The sequence below is a fragment of the Condylura cristata genome, unplaced genomic scaffold, assembly GCF_000260355.1.
Source record: "Condylura cristata isolate star-nosed mole 26May11 unplaced genomic scaffold, ConCri1.0 scaffold00004, whole genome shotgun sequence".
Taxonomy (NCBI): domain Eukaryota; kingdom Metazoa; phylum Chordata; class Mammalia; order Eulipotyphla; family Talpidae; genus Condylura; species Condylura cristata.
The window spans coordinates 44,236,578-44,254,486 of NW_004567105.1; positions in this window are offsets into that span (position 1 = coordinate 44,236,578).

A 17,909-nucleotide genomic window follows, 5' to 3' on the forward strand; every position below is an offset into this window, starting at 1 on the left:
TGACATCACCTGCTATTTCTGGTAGAATGTGAACTCTACGAATTGTTGATTCTAATCCTTTTGAGTGATCCTCTTCCCATCCTGAAGGTTTTAGTTTTTTCACATAAGATCAGATTGGTTCTTCGCAGGGCTCTAGGCAAATCCCTGCCTCTCACCATGAAGCTGCTACTCTGCCCTGAACACCTTTGTCAACTTTGTCTCCCTAGACTTCCACCTCTATGTCCTCAACTCAGGCTGTCTGCTGAGTTTTGCCTCAGTTCCCATTCCTATATTTGTAGCTGGAATATTTCTACAGACAAGTTGGAGTGAGCACAAAACACCCAGTAGGTGTTTGCAGAAATGTTCGGAAGGGACGATCAGTTGAGTACAGGAGAATAAGAATATACCATTTTTAGCTTACTACAAAGGATTCTGTAGTCTCAGGTCACAGCAGCTGTACATTAGTGAATGAAAATTTGAGCCAGATTCCAGGAACCTCAGTAGAATGGGAAGAGTAATAGCCTCCTTCTCCTCCCCCTCACCATCATCTTCATGACTTTTGTTTTATAGGGCTCTTACTGCAATGGGGATAGGAACTGCCTGTGCATTGTCACATTTAATCCTGGTGGGAGCACGAAGAAGCTCTTCTCAGAAGCTCTTCTCAGGTCCTCTACCAAGAGAGGTGTGATTGACTAATGGTCTCTCCTGCTGTGCTCTAAATTCCCTCCTGCATTTGCACATTTCCCAAGTCTTTCCCCAGCCAGTGACCAAGTGCAGTAAGGTTACAAATGTGGCCCCATTATTGTGACACAAGTGATTTTGGCTCCAGGACTCTTTACAGCCCTTTCTGAAACTCTCTTAGAACTGTTCCATAACCTAAGATTCAAAGTCCCTTCTTTTCCTTTTACCTCTCCCCTCCCAGCCATGAGACAGACCTGCTTTTTAGCCTGATAGCTCTTTTAGCCCCCTTCAGCACTCTGATTTCCTTATCAAGTGTTCTGCTTCTCAGAGCATGTAAGTCAGCATAGTCCTCAAATAACTCGAGAAGACAGGCATACTTCTTGTTAGGGACTGCATGGTGTTCCTCTACATTCATATACCAAAGTCCTAATTCCCCAGTGTAACTGTGTTTGGAAAAGCATCTATTGGGAGGTAGTTAAGTTTAAAGAGACTCTAAGTGTAGGACTCTTGCCTGGTTAGGCTTGTGTCTGACAAGAAGACTGAGAGGCAACAAGGAGCTCCTACGCACCACCTTCATGGAAGAAAAGCCTGTGAGAACATATTGTGAAGGTGGACTTCTGCATGCCAGGGAGAGCAGCCTCAGGAGAACTACCCTGCTTACACTTTGATCTTGGACCTCTGGCTTCCAGAACTGTGAGAAAATAAACAGCTTTTGTTTAAATCTGGCTTGAGCAGATTAGTATACCATGGCAGTATCCATTATACAGATGTGGAAACTGAAGGCTAGCACGGAGATGAGCCTACCTAAGTAGGTTCCAAGGAGCCAATTATATCACACCAGCCATATTAGTAGAACAAGTATTAGACCCCAGGGTGGTGTGACTACAAATATAGTTTGCCCTAACCATGCTTTCCTTTGATACCCTTGGATCATAGGGAATGGGTAACAGGGCTTCAGCATGGTTGAACACTCAAACAAGGAAATAAATAGTTGAAGGGAGACTTGGAAAAAGGCAGAAGGGGGCTGGCACTTTCTCTCTACCTCCTGGCTGTGAAAGATGTGGAACTCAAGGAGGAACAGCCCTTAAAGACAAGAGGAAGTCATTTCACTAGGTTAAGGCGTAAGGAGCAATTGGAGGAAAGGGGACAGGCATTGTTTTCCGCCAGCTCTTCGAATGATCATAAGATTCACAGCTTTTGATAGAATGGGGAAAAAAAAGAAAAAAAAACTTTGTTATTAAAAAAGTTCCCAGACACAAGAATTTTGTCCTATCGAAGTACCTCCTTAGCTCTCAACATATAAGGCTATGAACAGCTCAGCTGAAGCGAGATACCAAATGTGGCATGTGGAGCCCTTCAGTCTCCAGTCACTGAGGAAGGTTAGGGGAGTGTGAGAGGACAAAGAGAAAAGCCCTTTAGTGAACTTTTTAGAATGCTTGGGGGAGGAGCCAATACTGAGGAAATTCCAGCTGTTGGTGACTAGACATAATATCTGAGCAATTACTGACTTTTACTTTTCATCACAATGTTTTGGTGCCTTGTAGACACAGCTAAGACATTGTGAATGTAAATAATTTAGTCCAGGGTTGTCAGTTCTTGCTGAGTTGCCTTAAGCTCAACATTAGCAAAATTCATCTTACTTAAGTAGAGTTTTCAATACTGATTTGCTTTTGTGTTACAGTGATGGATTATTTTGCTTGTAAGATGATTTGATAAAAAATAGCTTATTTCATAAGAAAAAATATGTACTATATATTGTTTTTATCACCATCTGTCTTAAAATCTTTCAGGCAGATAGAAATGTGATCTCTTAGAATCAGTTTTCCCTTTCTTGTAATAAAAGCTGCACCACTTCATCCATCAACGATAGAGGTGATTTAGGAAGAAATTATGTTCCTTTTACTAAAGAAGTCTGAATGTTGTTTTATTTAAATATCTAACTTCCTGGAAAATTTGATGTGGATGGGGGGAGGGTGTGTGTGCACACATTGGATTTGTTGTTAGTAAACAGGAAGTCCTTGAAATTATACACTACATGCTTATAATTCCAGATTTTGGTTCTTTATGGTTAGATTTAAGTTTGTTAATTTTTTTCCCCATTCATTACAGAATCCTACATTAATTACCCAGCTTTTTTTTTTTTTTTGGAAGATACTCTGAAGTGGTACCGCACAGACATAGTGTTATGACAATGGAATTTCAGTTTTTTTGGTTGACTGCTTGGAGGTTTTATATGGACAAAAATGCAGGACATTGGTGTTTAAAACACAGATTATAGCTCCCCCCTTTCTTTCTTTCTTTAAGAAATGATTTGTGGGAAAATAACTCAGAGTATCTTATTAATGATTTTCCCCCTTGAATTTTTGTTTATTTCCCACCCCATCCCTCAGATCTTTGTATCTAAAAACAAGCTTCAGTTCCTCATCTCAGTTACAGTGGTTTAAATGTTTGTTAGTATGTGACTTTGTTTAGTAAAGTTTGTGCTTTTTTTTCTTTCTTTTTTTTGTTTCCCCCAGTGATCTCAGTTTGCTAAACATTGCATAATTTTTAAAAAATGTAGTAGATTGTTATTTGGCCTTCCTACAGTTCATAGCCATTGCTGTATTTTTCTTTTTTTAACTGAAGTCACTGAGATTATTTTATGAAATCAGTCCAACCCTCAAAGTTGTTTGTACTTGACTTTGACTCTGGGTGGAGGTGTGCTGTGATTTTTACAAACTTTGATGTTTTCTGCCATATGTAGACTAGGACCTGAGAGATTTCAGCAGTTCCCTATAACCAGGGAAAACTGTGTGTTGAATAAAGTCCTTGCAATAGACCACTCAGTCCTTGGTTCTCTTTGATGTGCACTACTCAGCAAGTGGCTCTTGTCCAAGAATTGAGGCTATTTATGGGATTGGGGGTAGGGGCAGAACATAGGACCATAGGTATTTAGCTCCTGGAGAGATATTACATAAAATCATTTAGTCTAAAAGTATAGATTATGTGACACAAATACCGCCTTCTTCCCTCATTTTCGAGTAGCAGACATCAGTAATCCATCACAACTTTCTGTTTGAGTCATCTGTGGTCACACAGTCTTTCTTGACATAGTGTCCCAGGCTTCTGCTAAAATGCCAAAGGAATTGACATATGAGATGGAATCTCTTTCAGTAAATCATAATATATTCCTATAAACACCTGAGACATGGGATGTTTAGAGCAAGGCAAAGAGTGTTGGGTAAGAAGGAAGGCTCCATCCAAAATGAAGTGATGTGAGTTCATACTGGAGACAGACCTCTTGTTAGTTGTGTGGCTTGGGGCAAAGATTAAGAATTGTGGGCCCATTTCCTCACTGATAAGGTATGGAAGATCACAGAATCTGCATGGTAAGACTGTTGAGAAGATTAAACCAGAATAATCCACATGAGCCATTAAGCAAAGCACTTGACATCAATGCTTAACAAATATGAAAACATCATCATTAAGGAAAGTGATTTTGAGTTTGCAGAACTAGTTAGTGTTTCTCAACTTTAGCTCATCTAGCATTTAAATGGCCAGATACCAGTTTTTTTTTTTAAGATTTATTTTTATTTATTTATTCATACAAAAACTGGGTGTAGAACAAGAGTGAGAAGAACAGGCAGGTCTACCGAAATACACTGCTGAGGGGAGTCACAGTGGAGACATGAGAGGTCTGCTGTGCCATGTGGGTCAGCTCGCTGACTGGGATTGAACCCATGCTGAAGTGACTGTCAACAGCTTAATAGTGCTGAGACTTCACCCCTGCAGCATAAGGGAAGCCCCACTAGACACTACTTTGCTGTAGGGGAGTTCTATACAATGTAGAATATTCAGTAGCATCCCTGGTCTCTATCCACTAGATGCTAGTAACCTCCCCCCTCCCCCCAAATTGTGACATATGTGTCTAAACATTGCCAATTGGCAAATTGCCTCCAGTTAAGAACCACTGGACTATGGAGGCATCCCCAGATTAAAGCACAGCACCAAGAGGCTATCCACAGCCACTGCAGCACAGAGTTTGATCCCAGTCCAGAGAGATGACCCACACAGTGCAGCAGGCCTCTACTGACTCCCCTCAGCAGTGTATTTCCGTACATCTCCCGGTTCAGCTCCCCATTCTATCCCTGGTGAATCATCTTACCCCCTACACCTCTGGCCTGTACCCCAGTTCCTGTATGCATACATAATTTTTTTTTTTTTTAAAGAACCACTGGACTAAACCCAAGTTCACAAATATACTTTTAATATACTTGTGCCTAAACCCACTATCAGGGATGCTCATTCTCTTGGTTCTGACATCTTTGATTTTGACCATTTCCTATCAGGCCATAACTTTTTTTTCTACTTGCCCACCTGAGGGTAATTTTCACTAACAGATTAATAGCTCTGAGTAACTTTTTAAAATTAATTTATGTTTAGGCCCTCCCTGGTGATGCAGTGGTTTGGAGCACTGCACTGCAAAGCTAAGCCAAGCTTCAGTGCTAGTTTGATCCAGGCCCTGGAGGTATCCGCATGGCACAGTAGATCTCTCCTGCCTCGCCCGCTGCTCCCCTCCGCAGTGTACTTGATGATCTGCCTGTTCTGTGCCCCGCTGTTTCTGGTGAATCCTATCACTGCCCCTTCACCTCTGTCCTGTACCCCAGTTCTGTATGCATAAATAGAATCTTTAAAAAATTAGTTCATTTTTAACTGAGGTAACATTGGGGTATTGCCATCAGGTGTTACCACCATAGTGCACCCACCAACTTACACACATTCCACCACACTAAAGAACTGTGCCTCCTTCCTTTTTGATTCCTACTCATCTTACAACCCCTCCCTCCCTTGGTGCTTCAGTTCTATAGTCAGCTACCAAGGGTTAGTTTTTCAGCTTGTCTTTATTAATGTAATTACTTCATATTCCACATACTAGGGACAACACCCACTATTTATCTTACTCCTTCTGACTTATTTCATTCAGTATTATCTTTTCAAGTGTTCATTCATGTTGCCCAAATAGCATGAGTTTATCTTTTTTGATTGTTGAGTAGTATTCTACTATGTATACATTCCACATCTCCTTGATTCACTCATCTGTTCTGGAGTACTTAGGTTGTTTACATAGTTTAGCTATAGCAATAAACTGCGATAAATATGGAAGCGCATTTTTCCTTTCAAATTAATGTTTTTGAATATTTTGGATAGATGTTAAGGAGTGGAATTACTGGGTCAAAATAGAGATCCTGACATTATTGGAGTATTGGAGACACTGCCATTCAGCTTGCTGTAAGAGCTAGACCGGACAGCATTCCCACCAGCACCATGGGTGAAGGTGGGGGGGTTTTGTTGGGTGGATTCACCAGAGACAGAGCGGGGAGCAGAAGAGGCAGATCGTCAGAGTACACTGCTGAGAGGAGCAGCAGGCGGGTCAGAAGAGGTCTGCCACACCATGTGGATCTCCTGGGGCAGGCGGGGATCGAACTCATGCAGAATTGGCTTTAGCTTCTTAGTGCAATGCTTTAACCCGCTGCGCCACCAGGGAGGGCCTATTTGCATTTCTTTAGTAGTAAGTTGTGAACAGTTTTTCTTATGTTTGCTGGATTTTTTATGTCTTTTTTTGAGAATTGTCTATTTAGTTCTTTTGTCCATTTTTGGAATTGGTTTATTTTGTAACTGTAGTTTTGTGAGTTCTGTGTATATCTTTGATATCAGGCTTTTGTTAGATATACAGTGTGCAAATATTTTCTTCCTTTCAGTAGGGTGCCTTTTCATTTTATTTATGATTTCTTTTGATGTACAGAGCTTTTTAGTTTGGTGTACTCCCAGATGTTTATGTTATCTTTTGTTTTCCTTGAACAAGTCCAAGCTTTAACTGCTTTTGTAATAGAATTTAATATGATGTCAAGGAAAATGTTCAACACATAATTCTCAGTGATAACAGTGAATAGCATTCCTCCTAGTTTCATCATAATAATATAGTGGCAGTAATTAAGTTGGGTACTTACTGTGTATCAGACAGCAGGTATAAACTCTGTGATTTTGATATCATTTAGTTGTTATAACAATTCACAAAGCAATCATTATCTCCATTTTACAAAAGATAGACACAGAGTGCCTTGCCCAAGGTCCCACAGCTAGTAAGTACCAGAATAGGTGGCCACCCTTGGCTTCTTCTCTACAGACACACACACACACACACACACACACACACACACACACACACACACACCACACCCCAGTGAAAGACCTGGAAGATTATATGCCATTTACCTTGATTATTTATAGATGATAGGATTATAAGTGTTTGTTACTTATTTGCTAAGCTTACTGTTTTCCAACTTTTCTACTTTGAGCATGTATTATTTTTTTTGAAAAGTATTCAGGAACAAAGTTATAATTATAGAGCCCTATGACTTTTATAAAGCAAGTGATTAATTATGTTTACAACATAATTCCTCCCATTCACTTGATTTTGCTTATAATTGATTCAAAAACAACAGGAATTATATTTTAATTTCCCATACTAGATACCAAAATGGAAGTATACAACCCTTTAATATAACACATAGCTATTTAGAAGTTGGGTCCTACACATTTATAAGCTGCTTTTCCTACATAAGGTTGTTCTGAAGTAATCATGTAGAATTTTTAAATAAATATATTACATGTTATAGATCCAAAAGAATGTTGTCTTTCAAGATTTCCTACCTTGGGAAATTATATGCTTGTTTCGGTGATGCTAACAGTGAAGAATCTTTTGGATTTCACTTGTGATTATTGCTTTAAAAGCTATTTTCTGAACCAGACAAGAAAAGCAGGCTTTATTACTTCAGAAAAACACCAGGAATTACCCACTTGGTTGCTCCCCTAAGGCATGCTCTGAATTTCTGTTTGGTTATTTTCAAAAAATCAAACAGCACCACATGGATAAAATTTACCACAAGAGGCAATGTTTTAACCAGAGTCTTAACTTTCTCCTGGCTGCTCCAAACAGGGTGATCCAAATGTGGTTTGATAGTAGAATAAGGTTGGGTAAGTGTAGAGATACAAAGGTTATTACTTTCAAGTGCACTGTACTCTTTTGGAAGCATACATTTTGGGCTGTGTGTGTCCATTGCACTATTTTATAGTTCTCCATCATGTATTTCAATCCTGCATACATTTACCTGGCTTTATTTCTTATGGCTTATGTTTCCAATTATAAAAAACTTTGAAACATCTTCTGTGTGTCTGCTCATATAATTAAAAGGTTTTGGTGACTCTAGGGTCTAGGTGAAACTTCAAACTTGAAAAATCACATGTTGGGCCCTCCCTGGTGGCGCAGCGGGTTAAAGCACAGCACTGAGAATCTAAAGCCGCTTCCGCATGAGTTCGATTCCCGCCTGCCCCGGAGGTGACTACATGGCGTGGCAGACCTCTCTTGACCCGCCCGCTGCTCCCCTCAGCAGTGTACTTCGTGGATCTGCCTGTTCTGCTCCCCACTCTGTCTCTGGTGAATCCTCTCACCCTCCGCATCTCTGGCCTGTACCCCAGTTCTGTATGAATAAATAAATAAAAAAAAAAAAAGAAAAATCACATGTTAATATGTAAGTTGGGCTTAGAGGTATAAATATCACCAAAGGGCCAAGATTCATTTTGTCTATTAGACTTGACATGTAGAACCAGAGACCCCAGGAGTGGGGAGAGCCCCAAGGAGTTCACTGAGGCCCTTTTAGCTTACCGGCTCCATGGGACTCCCTGCCCCTGGGTCTCTCGATGGCCACTCCATTTTCCTGCTGGACACAGCCACACTCTTGTCTTCAAAGTCCCTGTAAAGGGAAACTTTGCTTCCATTTGAATCTCTTGTTTCCAAGTTGGATATCTTTATTTTACAATGGAGGGGAAAAGGCCAAAAGAGATGGCATCTCCCACAGGTAAAGTTGTCACTTGCGCATTCATTTATTTGTTTATGCATTCATTCACTCACATGTTTAAAGTTCTCATTATATGCCACTGAGGAATTTGTAGTGAGCAAAATAGGGTCTCTGTCTCATGGAGTTTATTTCTAGGGAGGGAACCAGGCAACAATGAGTAAACAAGCCCTGAAACAAGCCAGAAAGCTTGATGTTAATTTTGAAGGAGGAGGAGGGGTAGCTAGATCTGAAAAAAGTCAGGGAAGGTTTCTCTGAAGAGGTGACCTTTCAAATGAGACCTAAAGCCTAGAAAGATCTAGCAAGCAAAAAGCTTGAAGAAAAACAGCATGGCAGGCATTGAGACCAGCAAATGAGGTTCTGGTACCCCAGCACCACATAAAAGGCATAGAAGAAGTACCCCAGAAATATATAAAATAGGAATAAAATGATATTAATTGAAACAAGGCAGTTCATACATATGTGAATTTTACAGAAGATTTTAAGGATCCTAGACTAGATGGAATTCTAAACAATGCTTTCTTTCATTATAAACCAGAAAAGCCAATTTTAACACTGCTACAAACCAAAGAGCAGCTAGTATACATACATACATACATACATATATATATATATGCACACACAGGCATACACATATGTATGCATATTATTAAGTCTCAGCATGAGTTAAAGCTATGAGAAAAGCTCGGGTCTTCCTCTTTAAGATTCTTCTTGCCCTAGAAAAACCTGGCTTTATTGGACATTGGAACAGGGCATTTTTGAGAACGTGTGTGTGTTTGCTCTGCTCACATTATTTCTATTCCCCCAGAAGGAAACCAAACTGTTTATAGGGAAGATAGAAACAAACAAACAACTGGGTAATACATGTCCAAACATCCAGAAACACATGACCTTTCCATCAGCACAGAGATCCGGGAGGCAAACAGCAGGCCAGCTATGCTTGAGTCCTTTGGAGCACAGATGCGGCTGCTTCCTTGGGGAGGCAATATAAATTATACAGACCATTATCATCTCTTCTCCAGAATTCTAACTTCTGAATTCTGACCCAGAAAATGCACAGTTTGTTCCCCTCGGGCATAAGATTCATGCTGCCCCTGCACCTGCTGGAACAACCAGAGAAGATTCGATTGGCCTCTACCTTCTGCTGTGCTGTATCCTAAGACAAGCACCAGGCGAGGAAGCTCTTTTTCTGTTGCCTGGAGGAAAGACTGGTTTTGTTGTGCCAATTGGAGTGTTGTAGGTATGCCAGAATCATAATCTTCATCCCACCATTTCTCTCTGGGCCCACTCTTTTCAATGGGATGCCACAGCTCACTTGCCATTTGCCATCTCTCTCTCTCTGTCTCTCTCCTGCTTCTCCTTTCTCCGTCCTTTCCCCTCTCTCTCTCCTAAAAACAAAAATGTTGGCATCATCGCTTTTCTGAATCTCTCTCAGATCCATGTCCTTCTAGCTCAGCTGAAGCCTTAGCTTTGTTTTCACATGTCTGATATTTCTGTTTTTGGTAAACTAACCTTCAGATTTCTTTGTGGTAGGTTCTTAGAGACCATTTTATCATTATTATTCATTATTTCTTTGTTATTTAGTTACTGTCTCAAAATCTAGTAAAGATTTATGTGGAATTATAATGTAGCAGCTAACAAAATATGTCCTCTTTGCTGACTTAATAGGTTTATAACGGTGGCTGCTGCTTATAGTTACTTCTAAAAAACATTCAGTTGAAAAATTACACATAATTCACTGGAATGTAAGCTCTATATAAAAAAGGATTTTTACCTTTTGTTTATTAATCCTTCCTAATATCTAAAATAGTGCCTGGTAGCATGCAATGAGTATTTGCTGAATGAATAATTGAATGAAATTGATATCAGATTTGTTTGTGTGGGGGAGCCCTGGAGATGCCTATTTATGCTTCTCCAGTTGTGCTGAATTCTTAAAATCATACTGGATATAAAACCATCAAAATGCCAAGTTTATCAAAAGCTTTGGAAATTGGAAATTTGGGGAACATATAAGCATTTCTATTTCTCCAAATTATCTCATCATCCTACTATTCACTCAGTATTGCTGCCATTGATCATTAACATAGCAACAAGTTGGACTACACAAGGACTTGGGGACCCACAGAATAGTGAGCATTGAGACAATGGATCTCAGGAGAGGCACGGAGCCCTCCCGTGATAAACCACACTCTTGATTCCACAGCTTCCTGCACCTGAGATACAAATGCCCTGGGACTTCCCAGAAGGAGAAAAAAATTTTAATTGAAACATCCAAATGAAGTTTCTGCCTAATTGAAATGCCGCACAACATTATGAGATGCAATATCTGAAAGTTCCGATTAAATTTGCCGCTACTTCCTTTAGTGCATTTTGTTTTTTCACTGATAGCTGTGAGGCTGACAACACTTTTGACATGGCTCGTGGAGTGGTGGACTCTGCTAAATCACTTAATCATGATGGAATAAGGTTCACTGCCAAGAGCTTTTTCAGACTGTGAAAGAGTTGGTAGTGGCTGAGCACCCTATGGAATCCATCTAGGGCACTGTTACAAATAGGCTTATCTTAAGCCACTCTGTTTTGAAAAGGAAACGATTTGTTATTCAGCTACAGGTAGAAATGAGACGTATTTTTGCCTTTTCTTTGAGAAAAGTTGTCAGATAAATGCCAGTGACAGAGAGAGGAGTGTGGGTGGATGAGCAAGAGGCAGCCTCCTCCCTGACTTGCATGTGCAGGCGCAGGGCTTCTCCCCGACGGGCAATTTGGTCTTCTGGGGATATTGGACTATGAAGACAGTTTGATTGTCGTGACAAGCCAGTAGGTGCTGCTGCTGGTATCAACAAGGCTTCTAAACTTGCTGCAATACGCAAGCTAGTCCCTCAGTAGAGATTTATCTGATTTTAAGGTCAACAGTGCTGAGAATGAGAATTCATGCCACCGGGGAACCTCACTCAGTTTCATGAGAATGTGCCAGATTGGAAAAGTTATTCTTTTGGTGTTGTTTTCCATTTCTAACTTTACAAAATTATCCCCATTGGCCCTCCCTGGTGGCGCAGCAGGTTTAAAGCACAGCACTAAGACGCTAAAGCCACTTCAGCATGAGTTCGATCCCTCCCCACCCCAGAGGTGGTCCACATGGCGCGGCAGACCTCTCCTGACCCGCCTGCTGCTCCCCTCAGCAGTGTACGGCGTCAGTTGGCCTGTTCTTCTCCCCATTCTGTCTACGGTGAATCCTCTCACCGACCCTGAACTTCTGGCTTATACCCCATTTCTGTATGCATAAATAAATAAACACTTAAAAAACAAACAAACAAAATTATCCTTATATCATTCGTCCATCTAGGGTTAGTGAACCGCAGGCAGAACTGATTTCAGAAGCGGCCAGGGCTGTGAGTCTAAGTGGTGCGATCGGAAAGGTACTGAGACAACCTAGTCTGAAAAATTGGGCAACAAGTCTGGCATTCCTTTAGTTGAAATCTGGAGAACCCCTGAATAGGGAGTCAAGATTCCTGGGTTTGAATCAAGACTTGTTACTTGCAGATGCGCTAATATTTGCTGAATCTATACTCCACGTCCGGCCCTGGACCACTCACTGCGCATGTGCTCTCTGCTGCTGCTTTAACACCAGAGCAAACCCGCCCAGAGTCACACACTGAGAATTACTGTTGCGGGAACTTTCAACCAAGTATGTCTGAGGTCCAAATTCTGCCAGTAACCACGACTTCATGTTGTCTTGCTCTGTGGTAGTCCCGCCAGCATTTCTGTGGTTCTGTGGGAAACAAGGATGTTAAAATCTATGATTTCTAGACCCCTTTTTCATTTTGTGAAAAAAATAGAAACAGTCCCAAAATAGGTAACAGTTGGAAATCCCCATGAAAGGATTCCAGACCTCAGTGTATATCATAAATATCTGGTGAGCTTCTAAAAATGACTTTTTTCCAAAGTCCAAACACTCTCATTTATTAGGTCCAGAATGGCACCCTGATCATAACTGCCTCATCCACCCAGGTGACTCAGGTGCAAGAGGTCTGAAGATGACATGGAGAATACTATTTCAATTCCCCTTGGGGGGAGAGGGAGGTTAGTTTAATCCACTGGTTTCATTTGAGATGTGGTAGCTGGCCACAGTGGAAGTTCAGTGTTTGGGGTGAATTGTGAACTCCTAGGTCCCTTATTTGGCAAAGCTTTGACTCTTGTCCTCAGAGTCACTCAAGTGAGGGGTTAGAAATTATCTGGAAAGCTTTAAAAATTCTGACCCGGGCCCTCCCTGGTGGCACATAGGGTTAAAGCACAGCACTGAGAAGCTAAAGCCACTTCCGCATGGGTTTGATCCCCACCTGCCCTGGAGGTGACCACATGGCGTGGCAGACCTCTTCTGACCCGCCCGCTGCTCCCCTCAGCAGTGTACTTTATTGATCTGCCTGTTCTGCTCCCCACTCTGTCTCTATGAAGCCTCTCACTGCCCCTGAGCCTCTGGCCTGTACCCCAGCTCTGTATGCACAAATAAATAAATCTAAAAAAAAAAAATTCTGACCCATGAGTCAATCATATCCCAGTGTCTGTTCCTGGGACCTGGCCTCAGTATCCAATAAATAAATAAATAAATAAACAAACAAATAAATAAATACTCCAGGTGATTCCCAAGCACAGCTGTTTGGGAATCACTGTCATGGATGCTGCAGGTTCTGTATCTTTTCTGCTGCTGACTTTTCACCTGTAAGTAATTCCAGTGTCTCAGCCCCCACCTGCTGACACTTTACCTATCCAGTGAGACATCTGCAGCTTATTCTTTCCTTCCTGGTCTTTCCAGATGCTTTGCTCACTCCTCTGTTCCTAAAGCCACTCGCTTGCATTTAATGCACATCTTCTGAGAGCTGGGTGACATGTTCCTTAGGGAAGGGACGCTGATGTAGATGGCTCCTGACTGTTGTGAGCAGAAAGAGTAGGCAAGGGTAAACACAGGAGAGCCAAGACCAATGTGACTCTCTCCTGACTTTCTTCATTACAGTTAGGTAGAAAGAAATAATGATGGCTGTGGGAGGTTACCTGGCACTGGTGTCCTGGAATAAGGTATCCTAGTGAAACTTTTGAATTCCCTCCTCTGGGAAGGAGAAGAGAAACTTTTAAAATAGCATCACCTTCCAAATTATGATATTTTTACTGTGATATTTTGAAAATGTTGAGTCTTTGTTGACAGATGATTCAGAATGTAGGAATAATTCAGAATACAAGTCAGCTTCCTTTCCCAGACTCTTTGGGGTGACTTGTTAATGCCTGGAAAGGAACTTAAGAATAAGTAAAAATACTTATGGAGTTTCCCTTCTCTGTTGTTTGTTTTTCTTCTCCTTACTTTTGAAACAAATTCTATATGCCTGAACTGATAGAGTGATTCATCTTTCCCAAAAACAAGAGTCACAAAAGGGTTACTTTGATATTCCCTGAAGTCTACTTTGACAGACTCACCTTGGTTTAAACTCAGAAGTATTTGGATAAAAATCTGAGTTCCTTGCCTCTCTTGAAACTGCATCAGCTCATCCAGCTTGTGTCGTTTTATTGTCAATTAGCATCTGTCCCTTTTAGATAAGTCTTGAATATTTGAATTTGCCACAGTTCCCACTCTTCCCTGTGAGTACAAATAATACATGTTGTACTTAAGTTTCCTGGTTGAGTTCTGTAGGTTGTTTATCAGTATTGCCAATTATAGGATTGATTATTCTTATCATTTGCCCATTTATTTATGTATGCAGATATATACATGTGTATATATATGTGTATATATATATATGTGTGTGTGTGTATATATATATATATATATATACACACACACAGAGATATGCATGTTTGCATAGATATATACACAAATGCATGTATATATGACATATATACCCTTTGCATTATTGGTTTTATATTACATACTGTTATTTTCTTGCTCAGACTTTCTCAGCTTTAGGGAGCTCATTCAGATTGTTTCCTGCGCTAATCAATGTCTCTTCCCTGCTCCCTCCCCCCATTTTCTTTTAGCAATTTCCTTTAGCATTTTCTGGCATCATGAGATACTCCAGTTCTATCTTATATTTTACCTACCCGATGTTAGAATTCACTAGTTCTCCAAGGAGACCTGATTTCTTTTAGAGGTATTTTTTTTAAAAATTTACTTATGTATACAAGAACTGGGGTGTAGGTCAGAGGTACTAGAGATGAGAAGATTCACCAGAGACAGTGGGGAACTGAGAGATGCCCTAAAATACATCTGCTGAGGGGAGCAGCAGGCAAGACAGAAGTCTGCTGCACCATGTTGGTTAGGACTCTGGCAGGGATGGAACTCAGGCACAGTGGCTCATGATAGCTTGATAGTGTTGAGACTTTAACCCCTGTGCCACCAGGGAGGTCTGAGAAAGGTATTTGGAAACCAAGATCTGGATATTTGGTGGGCCTACTCTTGTTGGGATTTTACTGCTTCTAGCCCATCACAGTGGACAGAGTTAAGAAATGTATGTGTCTACACACATGTAGATTTGTGATATCTATTTATCTGTGAATAAATGCACATATATTAATATTATATGATACATATTTTTTTAAACTATTGATATCTTCAATTCCAATCCAACACCACAGGATTGATACAAGCCTTGGGGATATCAGATTTCCCCAAGATACCCATATCTTTTTTATTTTAACAGTGGCTCAAGAACATCCTGTAAGAGAGCAGGAGGGAGATTAAGGAAGATTTTCTTGATAGCTATATTATAGGTTATTTAAAAAATATATAAGCTTACATGAAGATATTCTCATGGTGGCCTCCCTGGTAGTGCAGGGTTTAAAGGCACAGCACTGTCAAGCTATCAATAGCCATTGAAGCATTAATTCAATCCCTGACTAGGGAAGTGACCCACATGGTGCAGTAGACCTCTCTTGTCTCTCCTGCTGCTCCCCTCAACAGAATATTCCAGAAGATCTGCCTATTCTGCTCCCTGCTCTGTCTGTAGTGAATCCTCTCAACTCCCACACCCTGTACCGCTGGCCTACACCCCAGTTATTGTATGCATAAATAAATCTTAAAAAACAAAAATACATTCTCAGGGCTAAAATGTCAACATATCACCGTAGCTGGTCTCACTCAGTGTCTTCGAAAATCTTATACAATTTGGAATACACCCATCTACTCTTTGTGAAGGTGGGAATGTGTTACCTTCTCATCCAAACTGTGCTATGGAACAATACCTATTGTAACACTGAGCTGGCACTTATGGATTCTAAATATAAGCCAAGATAGTTCTCAGAGATTACAATCAGAACTTTGCTTTACATGTGAAATCTTATTTTAAATTCAGGTACACAATTACTCAGAGACTTAATTGCACTGCCTTAGGATAGTATTAAAACAATAGTTTTAATTATTTTTTGGGGGGGTTACAAAAGTAACCTGTTGTCTTTCTTGTTAGGAAGGTATAGTAACTACGGACCTTTTTGAAAACTTCACAGATACGAATTAACCACCAGCTATGAGGTTTACTCAGAATTGGTTCATGTTTATTCAAAAAGCACCCATACTTGGCCAGGGGCCTTTTTCTTCTTATACTTCGTGTAAATCTAGTAGTGCTTGGATATGTCTTCATAAATTGTTTAGAGAACTAGAAAGAGAATCCAACCAGGATGGCTATGGACTGCAAGGGATGCACAAATCTCCCCCAACCCCCAACACACACACACACACACACACACACAGGTTTGGAAAACACTCTTGGTTTTAAACAGCAACACCTATAATTATGGAGGCGTCATCCCTTCCATAAAAAAAGAAAACAAAACAAAGAAAACAAAGCCCTTCTACTAACAAGATATAGTCATAGCCTGTGTTCAGCCTTCCCCAAACCTGTCTGCCACTTGTTTTTGGCCTAGTGGGGAATATCTCCCATCTTTCTCTGAGTACTCGTAAAACAAAACAAAAGTAAACAATTGGAGGGCAATTAGCAGTCTCTTTGGGGTAATAGAAAGGAGAAGTCACCGGCTATTAATGCTAATAAATTAGTCATGGTCTACATAGGTGATTTAGTGGCTTAACTTTGCAAGTGGTTGAAAAGTATGGAACCAAAAAAGTTTACATAACATGTCAGATTGGAGAGGCAGGCATAGCACATGGCTTGCAAGGCTATTGTGGTGTCATTTTAGGCTAAGAGTCATCAAAACATGACCTATTGTAAAAAAGGCTGCATGCACGGAAGGTGGGAGTCTCTCAGGCTTGAATACATCAGGCAGGTTTCTTAAAATGCAAGTTTTGATCCAATAGGTCTAGGGAGGAGTCCAGACCCTGATTTTTAACACACAGGATATCTCACTTTAAATAGCAAGACTGTGAACTGGTTTAGTACCTATGGCAAACAGGAAGGAACCATGTATACTCTTTTCACATGTCTCCAAATTACCAACATGTCACGTTGCCAATGTTCAAGATTATGGAACTAGATTCACTTTAGGGGGTGGGGGTACTTGACTAACTATTTTGTCATGAATTATAGTTTCTAGGGCATACAATCCACTGGGATCCACCTGACAAAGAGCTATATTGTATGGTTATCATCAAACTATTTTCACAAGGACCAATTTAGAAAACATAAAAATATTTACAGGCCATGTTTATTTGTGTTTACAGAACTATGCCCTTGCAAGGGAAAACAAAAATGTAGGACATGCAAGTTCCATTTAAAACTTAAAATTTCAGAATATTCACTGTATCTAGTTTTAATGCTGAGCTTCTGATAAGTTTTGTTGGTGGGGAAAACCCTTGTAAAGCTTGGGTCTTTCCCCATTCCCTGAGTAGCATTTCAGGTCACTCAATTATCAAATGTGGTTTGTCTCAGAGTGACTGACAATAACCTATGACCTTAAAGCAAGAGATGTCTGATAATTTCTGCAGTCTGTGGACATGCATGACCTCAGAGCACAAAACAGCTTCTCTTGCTCCTTGCTGTGAAACACGTGATGTTCATTAGCCAAATTTATCTTCGAGGAAGGATAAACTTTCATTTAGTGAAGAGTCTACACACTTTGCCCAACCTCTCCCTTCTATTCATGCCCCCCTCCAATTTCTCCTTTTCTCTCCCCCTGTCTTTGCTGTGTGTGACCCAGACATCCACCATACCTGGGGGAGAAGAGAGGTAAGTAGAGAGTTGAACTTCATTTTAACTCTCTGGCCTCAGTTTCTCCCCTGGCTGTAAAAGGGTATGTGGGTTGGCTTATTCTGAGAGCCAGGCAGGCCTTGCAATGCCTGAGACTGTGTGACACGCTGGTTTGGAGAAGTGAAAAATGTGAGAAGGATGGAAATACACATAGGCACCCTGAATTCTTTTTTTTTTTTTT